Here is a 21,924-nt window from a genome sequence, read left to right as displayed (position 1 = left end):
GTGGTTTCACTTAAAATTATCATTCTAAGCACTTGGAATTTACCAAAAGGAAATCCTCTAACTTTTCCATTCCAAATTGTCTTTTCCTTTACTATTCTTCAATTGCTTTCTTTTTTTAAATAAATATTTTATATACTATATACACTAATAATACATACATATATACACATAAGCAGCTCTGAAGGCCAGGGATGTTATCTCTGCATTTTGGAACTTTGGGGCTATAGTCAATATCTTAGCCTCCAGGCCACTGGTTCTGAGGCAATAGTTTGGGGAGCTTGAAAAATTTCCAGTTGTTTTTGGAAGCATGTTGATGGTGACAAAGAAAACTAAACATTGTGGTCTAGAGTGACAGGATATGAAACTCCAGGGCTGGGAAATAAGAAACTGAGCAAGTAATATAGCAATGGAGAAAACCCTGAAGTCTATGGTTCTCAAGAATTGGAAGGTGGAGTAAGAAGGCAGTCTCTGGGTCATTCATCATCTCACACATTATAGTTTAACAGAGAATGAAGTCCCACAGGAGCATCCCCGCTCTGCCTGAGGGTTGTTCAACACCTGAAATGAACTTCGGATCAATTCTTGGCTGAAGTCCACCAGCGCCCCATTCACCAAGGCCAAGCTATCAGTGTCAACCACCACTCGAGCCCCGCCCTGTTCAAACACCCTGTCATCAGGATTGATAACTGTGTCCAGAGAGAATTTGTATTGGAATCCGGAGCAGCCACCTCCCTCCACTAGCAGCCTGAGGAACTCTGCCCCTTCCGTGATCTCCAGAAGCCTCTTAACGCAGCTCTCGGTGAGGCGGATCTGACCTTCATTTGTCTCAGACCCTGGAGTCTGGGAGTGAGCAGGAAGAAGAGGAGGAGGAGGAGGACGATTCCCAGCGCGAGCAGATGCCCACCGGCAGGGGCGCCCCGGCTGGCATCAGCGGCGGGCGCCGGCAGGTGTGGAGGAACCTGCTGGGGGAGCAGAGAGGAGGGTGAGCGCAGGCACAGAGACGCGAAGCGACCCGGGCTGGGGGTGAAGCGAGGCCTCCGGAGAGTCCTCTCGGCCCGCTGCACCCAGAGCATGCGGGGCGTCCTCTTCCCCACCGGGTACCTGCCCCTCAGCGCGGAGATCACCATCCTCAGGCCCAGGGCGCTGTCACCAACGCCGCCATTGTCCCTCCACCAGCCCCACGCTTAGCTAGGGAGCCCCCCCAAGTCCTCTCTCCTTCAATTGCTTTCTAGCAGAGCCTCATATTAGTGATCTTTCATAAAAACTAATTTTGAAAATTTTATATTCAAAGTTTCACTGTCATGCAGAAACACTGTCAGAATGTGGATATTTTAAAATGAGTCTTTCTTGTAATGAGAAACTTCGGTGTCGTTACAGGAGTTTTCAAAGTAATCTCTTATATATTGGCAATTTCCCTACCTCCTAAAAATATGTCCTCCTTATCCCAAAACATTTTCATTTGATACATGAATCCTTACTAACTATTCCATATATTTCTTGTATGTTTTAACTGAACTCTTTGAGGAGAACATCTCCAGTCAACACCAGCACTTTCTCTTCCCTCTCGCTTTCTTCCGAATTATTCCCAATTTGGCTTGTGAAATCATACACCAAATGAATTTATAGGCTCCAGAGCCAAGATGGTGGAATAAACGCAGGAACTTACCAGAACTCTCCCTCGAACTGCTCCAAATGACTTTAAATAATGACTCTAAACAAAATTTAGAGCGACAGAACCCACCAAAAAAATGTAATGAAACAACTAGCAAGGTCAGCAGGGAAAGTCTGTGAGAGAAGAACACAGTCCAGCATAGTCTGTGCCAAAACAAACCCAGCACCAGACAACCAAGAAGAGGCCTTGGGGTGACTGAATCAGTGGCAGCAGTAGAATCTCCAGACCTTGCATTGCACGGACAACAAAGTCACTTAGAAGGTTATCCGGAAAGGTCTAACACAGTTGAAGAAGAGTGGAGCACACTCCAGAGCATGCTGCACCAGAATATCCCCAGTACCAACAAACAAGGAGGAGGCTTTGGGAGCCACTTAACCAGTAGATGTAGCAGATGCTTCCAGGGTTCTCAGTCCTCAGATGTTACGGAGGTCAAATGACTGGTCAGAAGAACATTACAAAGTTCTCTTTGCTAGTACACAGGTAGGACTCCATTATTTGCCCATCCTGTGATTGCTATCAAAGTCCTGGATGGCAGTCCCACGGTGAGGAGGAGCATTATCATGCAAGAGGTTGTGGGCCAAAGTGGAGCAGGGCCCCTCTTTGCAGTTCTAGGCTAGAAAAGAGTGCTTGTGGTCACTCAGAGACCAGAGCACAGGCAAGGAGGGTAGCCAACACTTTTTCTTACAACATACCACCTTAGAAGACCTGAAAACATACAAGTCCCTAAAGTCACTCTGACAAAAAGATGCAAAAACACTTGAAGCTTGGGACAGTGTATCTTCCACTCTAGAAGCAGAACCCTACTTTAACAGAGAGTTACAAAATAAAAAAAAAAACAATTAATAGGCTGTGGAAATTAGCAAGCAACAGAAAAAAATTCTCACCATAGAAAGGTATTATGGTGACAAGGAAAATCAAAACATGCAATTAGAAGATGATAACAAAATGAAAATTCCTATATCGAAAGTCTCCAAGAAAAATATAAATTGTTCTCAGGACATGGAAGAGCTCAAAAAAAATCTGATAATCAAGTAAGAGTGTAGAGAAAAAATAGGGAAGTGAAATGAGTATAATGTAAGAAAATCATGAAAAAAATAAGGCCACGAATTGGTAAATGAGCCAAAAAATTTCCTGAAGAAAATAAACCTAGACTAAATGTTAAAAAAGGTACAAAAAGTAAATGAGAAAGATGCCTTAAAAAAGTAGAATTAGCTAAATGAAATAAAAAGGCAAAAAAAAAATCACTGAAGAAAAAAAAACTCCTTAAAAATATAATTGGTCAAATAGAAAAGAAGGTTAAAAAATTCATAGAAAATAATTCCTGGGGCAGCTAGGTGGTGCAGTGAATAGAACTCCAGCCCTGGAGTCAGGAGGACTTGAGTTCAAATACGGCCCCAGACACTTAACACTTTCTAGCCATGTAACCTTGGGCAAGTCACTTGACCCCAATTGCCCTGCCTTCCCCCTTCCAAAAAAGCAAAAAAGAAAGGACAAAAATAATTCCTTAAAAATAAGAATTGAGTAAGTGTAAGCAAATGACTTTAGGACAAAGCAAGAAACAATTACACAAAGCAAATTTTTTTTTTTTTAAATAGAAGACAATGTGAAATATCTCAGTGGGAAAACACTCGACCTGGAAATACTTCCAGGAGAGATAATTTAAAAATTATTTAACTACCTAAGAGCCATGAACAGAAACAAAAACAAACAAACAAACAACTAAGCATTTTTCAAGAAATTATCAAGGAAAAGTGCCCTGATATTCTAGAAGCAGAAGGCAATATAGAAATTGAAATAATCACCAATCACCTCCTGAAAGAAATCCCAAAATGAAGTTTCCCAGAAATATTATAGCCAAATTCCAGAGCTCCCAGATCAAGGTAAAAATATTGCAAGCATCCAGAAAGAAATGATTCAAGTATTTTGCAGCCACCATCATGATAACACAAAATTTAGCGGCTAAAAGATCAGCAGACTTTGAATATGGTATTCCAGAGGGCAAAGGAGTTAAGATTACTACCAAGAATCACCTACCCAGCAAAAGTGAATACAATCCTTCAGGAGTCAAAAAAAAAAAAATGTGCATTCAAAGACACGGGAGACTATCAAGCATTCTTGATGAAAAGACCAGAGCTGAATACAAAAGTTTACTTTCAAATATGAGACTCAAGAGAACAATAAGAAGAAATGGAAATCACAAAGGATTTAATAAGGTTAAACTCTTTACATGCCTAGACAGTAACATGATACTTGTAACTCATAAGAACTTTCTCATTACTAGGGGAGTTAGAAGGAAAATACATAGGTAGATAGGCGTAGATAGATAGATAGATAGATAGATAGATAGATAGATAGATAGATAGATAGATAGATAGATAGATAGATAATCAGACAGACAGAAAGATAGACAGACAGACACACAGACAGAGAGATAGATAGATGGATAGATAGATAGATAGATAGATAGATAGATAGATAGATAGATAGATAGATTAGATAGATAGATAGATAGATAGAGATACAGATATAAATAGATATATAGATAGATCATGGGTATGCATGGAACATGAAGGTATGATATTTAAAAAATAAAATTAAGGGATGTGAGAGAGATATACTAGGAAAAGGGTAAAGGGAGAGGTAGAAGGGGATAAATTATCTTGCATAAAAGAGGAAAGTAAAAGGTTTTACAGAGGCAATGAAGAGGGGGAAGGTGAGGAGTAATGAGTGAACCTTATGCTCATCAGAATTGTTTCAAAGAAGGAATAACATACACACTCATTTGGGTATAGACATATGTCTTAACTTACAGAAAAGAGGTAGAGAAGGGGATAAGAGAAGGGGCGGTTGTTGAAGGTAAGTCAGATTGGAGGATGGGCTAGTCAGAAGCAAAACACTTGTTTTTTCTTCTTTTCTTTTTTAAATTTTTTGGTCTTTATTAATTTGTTTACTTTTAGTTTACAAGATTCATTTCCACAATATCTTGAGTTGCAAATTTTTTATCTCCCCCCATGATGGCATACAATCAAGTACAGGATCAGCAAATACTTTCACATTAGACATTATTCAGGTTATAAAGGATTGTATCAGATGGAATGAACAATGGGAAAGAGGAAACAAAACCAAACAAGAAAAAGATCAAGTATTTTGCTTCAATGTGGATTCAAACTCAGTTATTTCTAATTCTTTCTCTGGATGTAGACATCTCTCTCCATTATGAGTCTTTTGGGGTTGACTTATAACCCTGAGTTGCTGAGAAGAGTCCAGTCTATCAAAGTTGGTCATCAAACATACATTGTGTCTGTAATTGTGTACAAATTTCTCCTGGTTCTACTCTTCTCACTAAGCATCAATTTGGATAAGCCTGTCCAGGTAAATATGAAGTCCATCTGCTCCTCGTTTCTTAAAGCACAATAGTATTCCATTATATTCATATACCACAACTTGTTCAGCCATTCCCCAATTGATGGGCACCCCTTTAATTTCCAATTCTTTGCTACCACGAAAAGAGCTGCTTTAAATATTTTTGTGCATATGGGTCTTTCTCCCAAGAAGCAAAACACTTTTGAGGAGGGACATGGTAAAAGGAATGAGATAATAGTTTGGTGTGGGGTGGAATTTGGATGGAGGGAAATACCGTTAGCAACCAAAGCTGTTAACAAAAAATTAAACCACAATTCTTAGGTAAAGGCCTGATTTCTCACACATATAGAGAACTAAGGCAAATTTGTAAATATGATAGTCATTCCCCAACTGATAAATGATCAAAAGATATGAAGAATTTTCAGATGAAGGAATAAAAGCTATAAACGACCATATGAAAATATGCCCAAACTCAGCCCTACTTAAACTATGAGGGGTGACAATTTTAAGAAGCATTGATGGTATCCTGACTTGAAATAGTTTAAGAAGTCCTCAATTCACTATTGATTGGAGAAATGCAAATTAAAATAATTCTGAAGTAATATCTCATACCCATTAGAAGGAGTAATAGGTAGACAGAAAAAGAAAAGGATGAATGTTGGAGGGAATGTTGGAGAAGTGGTACATTAATGCACTATTGGTGGACTTGTGTACTTATTCAACCATTCCGTAGAGCAATTTGGAACTATGCCCAAAGGACTATAAACCATGCATACCCTTTAACCTGGCAATACCGCCAATAGATCTATATGTCAAAAAAGATTAAAAACAAAATGAAAAGGGATCTATATTTACAAAAACATAGGATTTTTTTTTCCTCATGGAAAAGTCTGGAAAGTGAGGGGATACCTATCAATTGGGGAATGGCAGGGCAAATTGTGGTATATGATCATGATGGAATATTATTGTTCTATAAGAAATGCTGAGCAAGAAGTTCTCTGAAAAACATGGCAAGACACACATGAGCTGACGCAAAGTGGAGCGTCCTTGTACAGAGTAACGACAACATTGTGAGATGTTCAGTTGTGAATGACTTAGCTATACTCAGCCATGTGCTGATCCAGAACAACTCTGAAGGACTGATGATGAAAAATGCTCTCCATTTCCAGAGACGGAACTGATGGTGTCTGAATACAGATGGAAGCAGACTGTTTTTTAACTTTATTTTTCTTGTGGAAATGTTTTGCATGACTACACATGCATAACATATATCAAATTGCTTGCCTTCTCAATGAGGGGAAATGGTAACAAAGGAAGGGAGAGGATTTGGAATTCAAATCAAAATAATGAATGTTAAAAACTATGATTACATATAACTGGGGGAAAATAAAATACCAACATAAAAGAGAAAATAAATTAAACTAAGTTAATAAAGGAAAGTGCAGTCTCCAAAATGACCAATAACATTCTAATTGAAAACTCAAATGATCATTAAAAAAATCTAATTATAAAACAGAATTTTATTCATTAGAGCAAAATGCAGTTTCAAAGATGTTTTTTTAATAATATGATTCCCATTCAGATGACAGAATCTTAAAAATATTCTTTGTTAACTCTGACACCAGAGATAACTTTGTTAAGAGATCCTCTGCTTAGCAGTATCAAAAGGGAACGTAGTAGAGAGAAAAGAATACCCAGGTAAGGTGTATTTCTTCACTGATATGTCAAATACAGGGTTGCAATGGAAGAAGCTTTCCCTGGAAGTGGTGAGGTCCTCTAGTTTTATTTTTTATTTTTCTTTATTAAATATAAAGTCATAACATTCTTCAAATGCTTCTAAATTAGATTTAAAATCATGCATATATTTTACTGTAATTATTCACACAGAAGTAAGCAGATGAAAAATATATTATTCATACTATAATGCATCAGTTTTCTAGAGAATTGGTCCATAAATATGTAGATATATAACTATATATAGAGAGAGAGACAAAGAGAGAGATACACACATACACATAAATGTATTTATATATATATGTATTTATGTATACATATAGAGATTCTTATATACATATGCATACATATTTGTGTATACATACAAATATGTATATACACACATGCATATACTTTTTCACATTTATTTATTTTTAATTCGTGGAATAAAATGAACATTTTCATAATATAGCATATTTTTTTAAATGACTGCACATGATACTGCAAATCTATTATTTACAACTTGCTATTCCTTTTAAATATTTAATAAAGTTACAATATAAATTTCTTTTTTCCCTTTTTTCTCCCCTCCTAACACCTTAAGAGGCATATACATTTAAAATTATTCTATACAAACTTCTATTTCTCAATTATTTCTCTGAAAATACTGCTTATTAAAATGTATGAATATTATTATTTCAAATACTAGTAATACTGGAGTGTTTGAATAAACTTATTATTCTGTTAGAAGAAGTTCATTCTGTCCCTTAACTCATTCATGAGAATGAGAAGAAAAACCATAACCTGTACTCAGATTTTCTGAAAATAAATCCAAGGTTCTTTCTCCCATATCACTTAAGTAACTGAAATGTCAAAAAAAAAAAAAAAAGACCAAGAAGAAAAGAGAAGCTAGCCCAGACAAGTCACAAAAAGACCCAATTCTAATTCCATTTCTTGGGCCACGCAATCTACATATTAGTGTAAAAACCAGCTATAATTCAGAGGAAGATTATTTTTGCAACAGACATTTAAGGTCCTCAGCAGCATTTGGTAATGTGACTATTTTGCTGTTTTCACATCAAGATACTAACATGGAGTTTACAGTGCTCTGAAATCTCCAGAGGCACCAGATTTAGGTCTTACAATGTACAGGATGGCTCTTAAAGCACTGCTTTTTGCACTCTGCATAAAATCTGTAATTCAAATAGGAATCATTGAACTCTAATAAGGACTCCAATGAATTGCTTTAAATGGCACCAAACTTAAAAATTTCCATGATTCCATCCCATTTTTAAGAACCCAGCTGGGTTCTATAAGACACATTAGCCCTGAAATATTGATTTAACAAAATGTAGTCTGTCCACTAAAACCATAATAGACGCAGAGGCCTTTCCATATAAAGCCATTTACAATACACTTGATCCAATTCTCTAATATTCTGAGGCAAGTAGTGACACTAAACAGTTGTATCCAAGAATAATGAAACAGTGAGTATCTACAGTGTCTATTTTCCTGGTCCTAAATAATAATATCTAAAATTATAGTTATACATAGTAGAAAAATACAAGTGTATGTATGTAGGGAAATAAAACAGTGATTCAGTGTTTTACCTGTCAGTGCTCTTGTCCATCTGAATTTTCTCTCCATTGATCTGAACTTTAATAACAATAAAACTTAAAACCAGTATACATATATGTGTGTGTATACTTTTATATTCCTTAAAAAGTAACACTACTCAGTGAACTTTGTTAGATGGGTTCTTGGAAAACATCATTTATAGTTCAATCAAGTACAATAGCTCCTTCTCCATTTCTTGGTCATATATAGTCTTCTATGTTTGACTTTTGAAGTCCTTCAACACTTATTACACATTAGTCCCCTTCCCATACTCTACGATTTAGCCAAACTGTACTGCTTGCACTTTCTCACACAGAGTATTTCATTTCATATGTTCATGCCCCTTTGAAATGGTCCTCTTCATACCTGGTATGTACTCCTCTCTTGTCTCTACTTCTTAGAATACTGAGCTCCCTTGAAAGTGTGCCAGTCTACACAAGGCCTCTCCTGACTGCTCCTCCCCTGACTTACAGTCCCTCTTCCTCCTTGAAATTGTTATTTATTTACTTTTTGTGTAGATATTATAAACAGTATATATGTCATGTATACATGCTATATACATGTTTTGCTTTGATAGAATATAAGATGGCTGCAAAGGGAGAGTATTTTATTTTGGTTTTATCGCTAGCTTCTAGCTCAGCACCTAAAATATGATAGATACTTAGTAAATTTTTGGTAATTAAAGGTTTCAGATTTACCTTATGGTGGTAGTTTCATTTTTGTTTTCTTTTGAGGAAATTATGCAAGAATTGATGCTACACTAACAAAGCTTTCAGAAATCCAATACCACCTCCATGTTAGAGTGAGGAATTAGAATAGGATTTTAGTAGAGGTAAAAACATCTATGATTGCTTTTAGAGGAAAATTTTCAAAGATAAAAATGTAAGTGTTGATTTTTTTTAATTTGTACATATTTTTAGTTTATTTCTATCTTTACAAGTTATTCCCCCTTTTTCCCCAAGTGAATCTAAACTCCTTGAAAATAGGGACCATATACATATATCTTTGTATTTACAAATGCCTAACACATAGCAGCTACTTAAAGGTATATTAAATAAAGGAACAAATTAATACTTTTCTAATGTGGGCTTTGTAATGGCAAGGGCAGAAGTAGTTCACACCTTGTTTCAGCTATCGAATTAACACCTTGTTTTAGTTAAAGTTTCCTTTGAGTCTTGTATCAAGTCTGTTAAGAAACAGAACATGTGAACCCCAGAACTTGTGAACCCTAGAACTCATTAACTGCTGCAACAGGAAGGAGAGGGCCTAATGACCACATATAAGGAAAGGCCCAGGCCAGAGATAGCAGAACTGAGAAGAGGACTCTTGTGGTGGCAGAGGCAAGAAGGAGAAAACTCGTTTTATCCTGGCACTCTGTTTGTCTGCTCTTTCTGTGTTGATGTTTGTTTCTGATACTTTATATATAAGTTCTGGGACCTTACTGGAAGTCTCGAAAGAGGATTTTCCATTCGTATGTAAACAAAAGACCTGCAGGAGGGTTTTGGAGGTCCTGGGACTTTACTGATGATTTGTGCTGACCTCTGGACATTGTTTGTGGGTCTGTGTTAATTTTCTATGTTGATGATTTGTGTTGAGTTCTCATACCTTGTTGGTGGGTCTGAGTTGATTTCACAGACAGATAGTGAACTGATGGTGGTACTGGCAATATGTATGAATATTATTGTGGTTCTGTTAAGCTTTGTCTTTCCAGAAACAGGAAGTGTTAAGGACTTGAGGTGGACTAGACACTGTGAACTTCAATATGGAATTGGAACTGGATGAAGAACTGGAGAAGGAACTGGGAGCTGCCTGCCTTTGAACCCAGGTGACAATTGGAGCTGGGATGATGGAAGAGGAACCATGGAAACTGAGAGCTGAAATCCATGAAAACTGAAATCCAAGACTTTACTTGGATACTGTGTACTGGCTAAGGAGATATGATTTACTGTGATCTAGGGGTGGAGAACTTTGGGTTTTGTACAGTGTGTCCCTTAAGGTGGCAAGTCTCCTTAAAGATGATTGAATGATTGCATTACTAAATGACTGTGTTTTGTTGAAATCTATGTGAGAATTTTGGTGAAAATTATGTGGCCATTTTAGTGATAAGTTGTTGAGTTGTGACATGGTGAATGCTTTATTTTGATTATTTGTGATAAGTTGTAACATTGTGAATGCTGTATTTTGATTTTCTATGAATGTTTTGCTCTGATTTGTTATTGAATAGAGAGCTCACTATACTATATAATCAGAACCATGAAAGCTGTTTATAGCATCATTCCTCTGGAATGCTTCTCATGTGTGGCTTTACAGGCATTGAGAGGAGGCATAGACTTGAACTAGTGTTTGGCATTCGGTTAAGTGCATAGCCTACTATGGTAGGTGATATGGTATTCTTTGGTCCAGAAAATGCCTTGTAATTAGGCAATTTGATCTAATTAGATTGATATCTAGTTCATTGGTTGTTCAGGTCTCATGCAGGCTCACCCATTTAAGTATGATTGAGTGGAAGGATGGTCTTAGGGTAGGAGATGGGTAAAGCAGTCACAGGCAGAGACACTTTAACATTAGTGATCCAAGACTTTGGGAAACTTGTCTTAGAGATACTGGACTCATGGCATTGTTTAACATTTATAAGTATAATGGGGTTATGAATAAGACCTGGGGTTATGAATAAGTGGTGATCAGGACTAGATGAAAGGGTTGTCTATTGGTCTAAGCCAGGTAGTAGAGGGGACATGGGTTAGGTCCCCAGAAGTCTGTGGGTGGTGATGATGTCTATTAGCCTTGTCTCACAATGTACAGGATATTTAAGTTCATTGGAAATGTTACTATCATTGTAGGATTCAGTAGAATTCAGCACTGGGAATGTATGCCAGCAGCAACATCTTGGTGATTAATTCATTCTGGCACACTTTTATCTGGTGGTTCAGGAAGAAGTGAAGTATAGTCTAAAGTTCAGTATGCCATGCAGCTTAATTCCATTGGCCAAGACATAATGGGAGTTGTGGCCTAGGGTTCCCAAGTCATTTGAATCTTCACTTGTGACATTAGATTTAGAAACGGGGTTGGTACTTTTTTTTTTTATAAAACCTGATAGAGTACCTGGGTTTTAGATTCTATTGAATTATCTGTTTTGTGGTTTTTGCCCAGTCAAAAATTTTGTTGTTGTATTGGGACCAATACAACCTATGACTGGTGCTGGGGAGGTACTTTATTTATTTCCTTGTTAAATACTTGCTTTTTGGAAAAAGTAAGTTGAAGGAGGTCATTAAATTCTCCACTGAGCAACACCACCACACAAGTTAGGAGTGATGGGAGAGGTCAGCACTAAGATCCAGCATTTCAATCTCTTCCTCAACTTTTAAGAACAGGCTTGAGTACTGGGGCATACCCAGGTGGAAGATTTTGACTCAGTAGTCATGCTTAGAGACAAGTAGTAATGGACTGGCTAAACTTCCTGACTTTCCACTTGGAGTACACTTGAATTAAGCAGCTTGGCTCTTAGCCATGTCCTGGTTAATATTTCCTCTTGGGCAACCCGGACTTTTCTTTCTGCCCTGGGTCTTGATGGGAGATTCCTGTAGGATTTAGCCATAAGAGAAGTTCAGGGACCATAGCTTGTACAAGGGGCAGCTATTGATGGTGTTGAGACTGATGGAGGCATCCTCTTCCTCTGATACACAGACAGTAAGGTGATACCAGAGACTGAAGTAGGTAATGTCCGGGCAAGGGCAGTTACAATTTCCATTGCAGTCTTGGGAGGAAATTTAAACATGATATTTTTTTGTTTAATTTAGTTTAGTTTTTCTTTTTGAAGGTTTTATTATTTATTATTATTATTATTATTATTATTATTATTATTATTATTATTTAGAAGGATCTTTGTCCTGTAAATCAGGGGTAGGTAGTTATAAATTGGGATTGACTAAACCAAATTGTGATACCTCTGAAGTATCGCTTACCTTACCAAGAGTTCCTTAGGAGGACCTGCTTTGTGTTCAGGGCACATGAAGTTTTCAGATTAGGTTTTGACTCAGTTTCTCAAGATTAGTGATGGATTATTTTATTCTTTCAACCAAGATTTGAAGATTAGTTACAGTAAAACTACTGCCCTAGCTTGGTCTTTCAAACCCAGTAACAACACAGATGTGGCTGTCACACAATATTTGGAGCAAGGTGAATATACACTTGTGACTATGGTATTTTGATTAGGATATGATGAAAATGTAGTCTTGCAACTCTTCTGGTGATCAGGGCTGGTGATCAATAAAGTTATTGATGGAGGGTGGAGGTAAGAACTTGTTTTTCTGGTTTGTCACTTGACCCCATGGTCCACATTTGATACTCTCAAAGCTGGGGCTCTGAACCAGTGGCTTTGAACCAGTAGCAATCATAGCTCTGTTCTACATAGCTGTAGCCCTGGTCTTTTCTGTGGACCTCAAGGTCTCACCTTGTTGACAGGGGTAGGGGCTAGATGTGGCCCTGGCCTGATAGTCAGGACATATGAAGTTTATATATCTGGTCCTGGCCTTAAGATCTATAAATTGTGTAATCTTAGCCAAATTGGTAGAAAAATAGGTTGCTAGTTGAGATGTTACTTAGCTAGAGCAACAGAACTATGTAGAACTTTGGGCAGGTTCTCAAAGACATGAGGAACCTCTGACCAATGGTTGAGGCCCTGGCATGATTTAACATTGTTCATGAGATTTTAAAGAAGTAGCAGTTATCCTGGAAATGAGGAAGGAAAAGTTATGGGAAAGACTATGACTGTGGTACATTGTATTGTTTTTGTCTTTGTTTTTTATTTTTTCCCCTGGTGGGTTCAAGTTTTAGTGATGCTCTACCCAATATTTCAAAATGAGTATCAGGTAGAGTCATTGCCAAGCAGTCATGATTATAGTAACTGTATAAAGCATGGTAAGTACACAATTGTTGTTTTCATGCAAAAAAAGTGATTAATGCTTTGGCCTCATAGTTGAGGTGTGACATTTGCCTTTTGATGATTTTGTTACCACAGTGATTTAATCTAGTATGGAGTAAATGGAAACAACCCTGTCTTACAAGGTTGACTTGACTGACACTTTGGAGAGAAATGGACCCACTGAAATGATCATCTAAGTCCTCTACTTGAAAGTTTTCTTTTATATATCACATCAAAGAGACAATGAAGCTAGACTGTTGTATATACTGACTCATGTAGTCATTATAACTTTTTTCTTTTTTTGAGAATAGTGACTCTCTAAGATGGGGAGTAGATAGAACTGTCCAGGAATCAGGAGCTACAGTTCCCCTTAATTGTTGTCCTGAGTGATGAATTTCTAATGGAATTTTACCAGGGAAAATGAAAGAGGTATTAATGACTAAAGTATCTCCAAGATAATATTATAAAATCAGTAGCATTACCAAGCAGTTGGACAAAGAGCCTCTTACTCTCCTCTTAGTCCTAACACTTGGAAAGTACAATTATCCTTTCTACTTCATGACTTTTTCCATAGCATTTCATATGCTATGCGTGAGCAAAAGAAAATTTGGGGAATTTCAGGAAGTTTTGCGAAAAAACATAGAAAACATTCAAAGGCCAGCAGATGGCAAAAGAAAAAGTTTAGAAACTCAGAAATTGTATATATATTGTATATTTATTTATGCACACATATATGTATATACATATATATGCATGTATATAACTTCTACATTTCTGAACTTTTTGATATATATTAAATATTTTTAATATTTTTTAATTTTTTAGTTTAGAATTTGATATATATTATATTATATAGCATCAACATATTTCTTCTTTTAACAGCATAATAATTCTAAATTCTCTGTTATGAAGGGAGGGCCAAAAAAATTTCACATGGATTTTCCAGATTACAGGGGCACTACACCCCTAATCCACATAATGTGGAAGAGATAATTGCATTTATAATATTATCCTTTGAATACTTTGACTCCTCCAATATTCTCCACCACTATTCTACATTGAAGACACAACACTGACTTTTAGATCATACTCATAGGATTTCTGGACCAAGAAAGCTAAACTAATTGTGTTACTAGATCCAGTGCCTCACACTCCTATCCTGGAAAGCTAGGTTACCTTAAGACTGGGGTGGACCTGCTATATTGATGGAACAGTTTGAATTGAAAGAAGCTCCAAAGGTATAGCAGCCAAAGAAAAGGGTGAACTACAAATCAAGGGAAGAGAGAATTATTAAAAAAAACAAATGCTGTAAAAAGGTAAGAAAGGTAGAACAATGAGGTGTTTCCTTTACCCTTACCACATTAAAGAAATCATAATATTAGCAGGGGCATTATAGATTATTAAAGCCTCATAAAATAATTATTATGCTTTCATAAAATGGGTAATTTCTATTAAAAAACTCAAATATGATGAAAATAGAGAAACATGCACCATGAAATGGTGTAAAATAAATAAGCAGAGACAAGAAAGCAATATACACAGCAACTACCACAATGTGAATGGAAAGAATAATGACCAGAAAACACTGAGAAATTAATATTGCAAAATTATAAAGAATAAGCATACCCACAAAGAAGATATGTAGGAAGTTACCCTTCCTCATTCCTTTCCAGGGAGATGGGGGATTGTCCAAGATCATGGAATTTAGTATATGTTGTCTAATTTTTATTAATATGGTCCTTAGCTTTAATTTTTAAAAAAAATGAATGATTAAGCTGAGTTGCAGTTATCTGATCATCACTTTTCCCATCATAGCTTACAACAGATTGGGGTAGTTGGAATTTCTTTAAGGGGGAGGATCTTTTTTACTTATGAATATTTGAAAGAAAATTTGAAAGGAAAGAAAAAGAAAGGAGAGGAGAGGGGGGAAGGGGAGAGGGAAGAGGGAAGAAGAAGAGAGAGGAGTGGAGGGAAGGGGAAGGGGAGGAGAAGATAGGATATGGGAGAGGAGGAGAGAAGAGGAGAAGCAAGGGGAGATGAGGAGAGAGAAAAGGCCTAAATGTATATATCCAATATTGTAAACATGAATTTTGTTGTTTTCTTTTGTTTTTTCCCTAGACTCCCAGTTTTCTTCTTGGAATTTCATCTAGAAAGCAGAAAATTCAAATAAGGGACAGAATATAGGCCACCTTACCAAACAATACAAAAGGATGAAAGTTAAGTACATCTCAAAAATCTGCTCACATAAAATCGTAGCTACCATGCAGTCCAAATATATGCCTCTTTTTTCCTCAATAACATATAAATGTTTATGTTTTAACTTTTTAATTAAAATATAAGTAGTTTAATCATACTGGATCCCTGATGTGATCCTTTTTTTTTGATATGCAACTTTACAAGATTTATTTTTTAAATCACATCTTTTACTTATTTATTCATTTATTTTTTTGTTTATTTATTTATTTATTTTGCTTTTTGGAGGGAAATTGGGGTTAAGTGACTTGCCCAAGGTCACACGGCTACTTTTGTGTTTGTGTGTGTGTGTAAGTGTCTGAGGTCTGATTTGGACTCAGGTCCTCCTGACTCCAGGGCCAGTGCTCTATTAACTGTGCCACCTAGCCACCCCTTCAATATTTCTTTAAAACTTCAGTGAATTGATAATTTCATTAATTAAGCTATTCCCTTCTTTGGTATTAATAGGAGACCTTCCAAAAAGTTTCCTGTGATTCATGTTGCCAGAAGAATTTGAGAGTTAGAAGAAAATTTAGCAGTATCTAATCAATTGAGATATTAAAAAAGATTACCATCATAAGTCTGTAATTGTCAAGTCTCTCAAACACCTCCAAGGAGTGAAGAAACACATTTTTTCTAAGTGGTCCATTCCACTTTTATAAAGTTCACATCATTAGGAAAATAAATTGTATTTTCTGTTTTGTTTTTGATAGAGTGCCTAAATTTTTTCTTAGTAATTTCTACTTAGTGCTCATGGTTGGCTCCTCTAGGGCCAAACAAAACAAGTCTAACCAGTCTTCCTCATGACAGCCCTTCCAATATTTGAAGAAAGATATTTACCTACCTTGAGTCTCTGCCTCCAGGCTAAACCTAATGATTTTCTTCAACTAACCCTTACATATCAAAAAACTTAACCCATTTTTCAATCCTGTTTTCCTTACTCTGCAAACTATCAAATTATAAAAGTCCTTCTTAAACCATGCTATACATAATTCAAAACTTTTCTCCAGATGAGGTCTGATAAGGGAAAATCATAATAAAATTATTACCTCCTTATTCCTGGAAGCTATGCCCTTATCAATGTAGCCCAAGATCCCATTAGCTTTTTCAGTTGCCAAATCATAATGTGGACTCAAATTAAGCTGATGATGACTAAAACTTGAAACACTTTTCAGAACAACTGCCATCTAACTATGTCTTCTCTGTTTTGTGAGACTACAGCTTTATTGATGTGTTAGACATTAACCCTATTCAATTTCATTTGTTGTTCAGTTTGATATTCTAATATGTCAATGTCTTTTGGAATATTATTCTGTCATCCAGTATGTAAGTTATGTATTCTGGTTTTGTATATGCAGTCAATTCAATGACTATGCCAACCAAAATTTTAAACAGCCAGTCAGAGATCACTGGGGAACTCTACTAGAGTTCTGCTATGATGGCATTGAACCTTTAAGAACTACTTTTTGAGCCTGGTCATCTAAACAGCTTTGATTCCATCTCCTTGGATTATTGTCTAAATTTTTTTCTCCATCTTCCCCAGAAGAGTAATGTGAAATACTTGACAAAAAAAAAATTTAAAAAGCTTTGCTAAAATCAAGGTAAGCTATATCTGTAGCATTCCCTTGACCTACTATATAAACAACTCTCTCCACCAAGAAAAATCAGATAATTAACAAAAACTCTTCTAGATGAAACTATGTGGGCTCCTTGTAATCCCATTCCTTTCACAAGAGGTTCAGCAATGATCACTTGATGGTATGTTATAGTACTTCATAAAAAATCAAATTCAAGTTCAGGGGTCTAAATTTGTAGACTCTGATATTCTTTTTTTAAGATCAGGATATTTGCTCTACTTCAATTATTTTTCATCACCCTCATTTTCCACAGATTTTCCAATATTATGGACAAAGAATCAGCAGTAACATCTTCCAGTACTTTTAGGCATTGAACAGGTGTAGTTGATCTCATCCAAATCTCTTGAATTAAGGCAGATAGAGGCTCTCTTACTTTCTCATAATATATATTGGATATCATGTGTTTTTTGTCATGGTTTTCCTGGCATTTCTTCCAAGGCAAAGAAAACAGGAGCCTGGGTTCAATTAACTTTATTTATTAAACAATTTATTTCAATATAATAGGTGTCATTACCAGTCTTTTGTATTTTATTTTACATTAAAATTGTTATCAGAAGAGGTTCATAGTCTTCCAGACTCCCAAGGAGATCCATCATATACACAAAAATGGGTTCAACTGCTCTAATGGTAATCAGTTCTGTTTAGACAAAGAGCAATACATTATTCATGACAATAATAAATATTTAAATAATATATAATTCAATATTTAATGCCTTGTTTGTTGTAACCTTAATGTTTTTAAGTGTATGTCACTGGCCTCTGCACATATCTCACCATGTATTTGATCTGGTCCACCACTTTTCTGGAGTTCAACTTCCTAAATGTCATTTATAATTCTTCATAAAAGAAACAGGGGAAAGATGGGTTACGGCCCAAATGTGCTAGTTCTTTATGTTGATGATGCAAACAGATGCTATGGAAACATGAAGAGACATTACATTTTATTCATGTTTGACATACTCCTTCCATTTTCATCTATGAATATGCCTGGGATGCTGTGGCTCACTTGTGTCACACAAATTTTTATAGCTTTTTTTCCTTTTCCACTACTATTTGCTTGTTTGAAGCAAATACTGCTCACAATCCTCTACCACTGTCCTCAATAACATAGTATATAGGTTTCATATTCTGAAGCAGCTTCCCCTCAGCTACCTTGTCTAGCACAGAAAATGATATCAAATATGTGTTGGCTAAATCAGTTCCTGAGATCTTTCTTCCTGTTCATTGTGATGGCTATGAAATATCCATTATAGAAAATGGTTAAATAAAAAATGGGGAAATGTAATGCACTGTCTTTTGTCTGATACTTATCCTGCATCAGGCAGACCTGAAGTAATTACACTTAAATAGTAACTTCTTATTTTTTTAACTTTGTTCAAGTTTATGTTGATGTAAAGCTTTCCTCTAATGACTTAAATGTTTGAATGCAAATACCTGATTTGTATATGTCGCTAATGTCAGTAACTATTTTATTATTTTTTCTGATGCTTATCATGTACCTCATTATCCAAATCTCTTGGGAAAGAAGATATTCATGATATATAGTAATTAAAATTCTAAGTAATCTGCAAGCTTTTGCCTTCCTTTGTTTATCAAACCTGAACAAAATTTTTGAACATACATTTTTGCCATTAAATTTTATTCCTCCTATTATGGCAAAATTGTCATTTATAAAAGATGATGTTAGCATCATTTAAGCCATGCTTTTAAGTCATCGTAGATATGATTTATCTATCAGTCCAGTCCCTTTTTTAAGTGCTGAGTTATATGGCTCAATTGGGCAATGAAGTGGCAAGACGTATAGATCACTGGCCCTGGAGACAGGAACCTGAGTTCAAATCCAGTCTGAGACACTTACTAATAGAATTATCCAGGCAAGTCACTTAAACCTGTTTGTCTCATTTCCCTCATATGTAAAATAATCTAGAAATAGGAAATGACAAAACACTCTAGCACTTTGCCAAATGCAAAAAAAAAAAATTTAAACAAACAAATAAATGCGATCACAGTCAGTTAAACATGACTGAAACTACTCAACAGCAATAACGACAACATGCCATCACTAGATTCAAGGAACTCATTTTCTTTAGACTTACCATGATTATTAAAAGACAAGAAGAATTCATATATAATTAAATACCAATGCTTGTTTCCATTAGAAACATAAACTGGCCCTGAAAATTCCTTCATTTACTTCTCCAAGGAGATCTTTTGGTACATTCTTTCATTTATTTTTTTTTGTTTAATTTCATTTATCATGAGAATAACAATGCTGATGCATTAATATTTCATGTTAATATTTTAGTAAGTTAATGTTTATGACCTAAAGACTTTGTGATTATCAACACCTTTTTATTCTTTTTTCATGGCTTCTCTGATGTCTCTCAGAAGATAAATTATAGGCACAGATAACCAAGGGAATTTTAGTTGTTGTTTTTTAATTTTATGGATTCACCTGAAAAAAATAATTCTTCATCTTGGGACAACTTACTTGAAACAATCCTCTCCATTTTTTGTCTTGATTGGCCATCAGAGAGTATCCTTGGTCTGACTCTATTAATATATTCCAAGCTTTTCCATGTTATAGAATTTCCCAGGACTTATTTATTGCTGAGGTGTCTTTCAAATACCCAGGGTGACCTAGATGACATGATGAGTTATCACAATAATTAACTGTGGAAGAACATTTATAAAGAACACACATAGAAAAAATATACATATGTGTGTAATATACATGTGTGTATAAATGTACATGTAAATATATACATATATATATAAATTAACTAGTTCTGGTTTTTTTGTGTTTCATAGCTGAACTTAGGATATTTGGTTCCATAAAAGACTGAAAAAATAAGGATGACAGCTTAGCATTTTTCACCCTTTGATGGCTATGTTCCTTTATGTTTATTCATTACATTGTATATCACTCTACAGTCTTACATAGAAATGCATAGTGCTCAAATGAGCTTTTATTACATTCCAACTCAGTTTAATAGGTGCTGAAAGTAAAGGAGGGGAAAAGGCATTTAGCTTCAATTCTTGAAATGTGTTTTAAAATGAATTCTTTGTTTTTAGCAAAAGCAATTTCAGGTGCATATCACAGCACTCTATAGCTCATATTCTAGGTTATGTTACCATAAAACACAAAAGGTAGATCACCATCAGTGTTTTGAATTTGGATCAAAGAGAAGGTACTTTTTAAAATTGGCTCATTGCAAAAGCATTGTGCACTAAAAATGAATTCTGACAGTCAATTTTATAAATGTTATACACACCCAGTAATATAATTTTGTTGTGTACTTTTCACTGTGTATAATGAATATTTTCAATGTGCTTTGTTATAGAGTGAATTGCTGAACTCTCAAAACTTGCTTCCTTTGTTATATTAGAATTTGTCCTTTATTCTTCGTTAATTTGTATGCGTCTTGAGGACAGGTACTATATTTTCTTTGACCTTGGTCTCTCCCTAGTGAATATAGTAATTTGTTAATTTGTAAGCGTCTTGAGGACAGGTACTATATTTTCTTTGACCTTGGTCTCTCCCTAGTGAATATAGTACAATGTTCTACAAAGAGTAACTTTTCAATAAAGTATTGTACTTAAAAGAATTGATTAACAAATCTGTAAGACCATGGGATGAAATGGAGGAACCAACATTAGTCATCAAAAAAAACATAGAATAACCTAGTTCCAGAAAAGCCTAGGTTTCAAATAATTACTTCAAAGAGAATCTGTGTTGCTACTGCCTTCTGACTCCAAGGCCTTTATTGATTTATCCCCTGAGCTATAGGTGAAACACCAAAGCCTTTTGTAGCCTTGACACAAAGCAAATGAGTTTGGTTTGGGGTTTTAAGTCTCAAAGGTCACAAACACAGGAAAGGGGTGCTGTTGGCTCTAAGAGAGCTTTAAATCTCTTTTGTGTTGATATAACGTCTAGTCTATTGGTGTTACATCTTGAAGTATATCCAAGATGGACCTCTTTGCTAATTTCAGCATGTTTTGTTTTTGTTTTTGTTTTTTGAAATCTCAGTTCATTGGATTCCTCCTACAATGCGACTTTTTCTCTGATAAATTTCAGTCTTTCGGATCCTCTGACCTATTTACTGAGAGCACAAATGCCAATCTAAGCTTGATTTTTGGTCCATTACCTATTAGATTAAAGATGAATCACCTACACAATAATGGCCTTTATGTCTGTGATGTTCTTGTCCAGAAGACATGTGTTTGAAAGGTAGAATGACATGTACTGAAGGAAAAGCCATAGTTTGACAGTAGTTTCTCAATAACAAAAGATCACAAGGTGTAAACATATACATACATATATGTGCATTTACATATGTATGCATAAGCACTCGTGTGTATATGTGCATATATACATGTGTGTATGTGTGCATGCACACACATACACATGGTTTGAAGATATTTTAAGAGATACAGTTCCCAGAGGTGTGGGTATAGAGACAGAGCTGAGAGTTCCATTACTGTCAAAGGCATTGCTATCCTTCTACTCACCCAGGTTCCCAGTCACAGTACCATCCTTTACTCCTCACTCTCAAAAATCCCATATATTCAATCAATTCCTCTGACTCTGGGAATCTCTGGTTTTCTTGAAGAAACATAATAAGCTCAATATTTTTAGGAGGCCTTTCTTGGTCTTTCTGGTTATGAATGCTTCCCTCTGTAAGGAATTTGCCTTGCATTTTATCAATCTTTCTATCTGTCATCTATCTATCTATCTATCTATCTATCTATCTATCTATCTATCTATC

The 21,924-nt window shown here is 35.7% G+C and overlaps 1 pseudogene; it reads right to left on the bottom strand.

Moving 5' to 3' along the window:
- Positions 1–415: 415 nt before the first annotated feature.
- LOC138169909 (iron-sulfur cluster assembly 2 homolog, mitochondrial pseudogene) lies at positions 416–21,855 on the bottom strand (annotated as a pseudogene).
- Between the last annotated feature and the right edge of the window lie 69 nt (positions 21,856–21,924).

This window comes from Petaurus breviceps, unplaced genomic scaffold (assembly GCF_028583685.1).
Source record: "Petaurus breviceps papuanus isolate PSGF00001 unplaced genomic scaffold, PetGlider_PUasm1.0 38, whole genome shotgun sequence".
NCBI lineage: Eukaryota > Metazoa > Chordata > Mammalia > Diprotodontia > Petauridae > Petaurus > Petaurus breviceps.
Note: the sequence above shows the minus strand (reverse complement) of the source record. Positions and strands in the feature narration are given on the sequence as shown.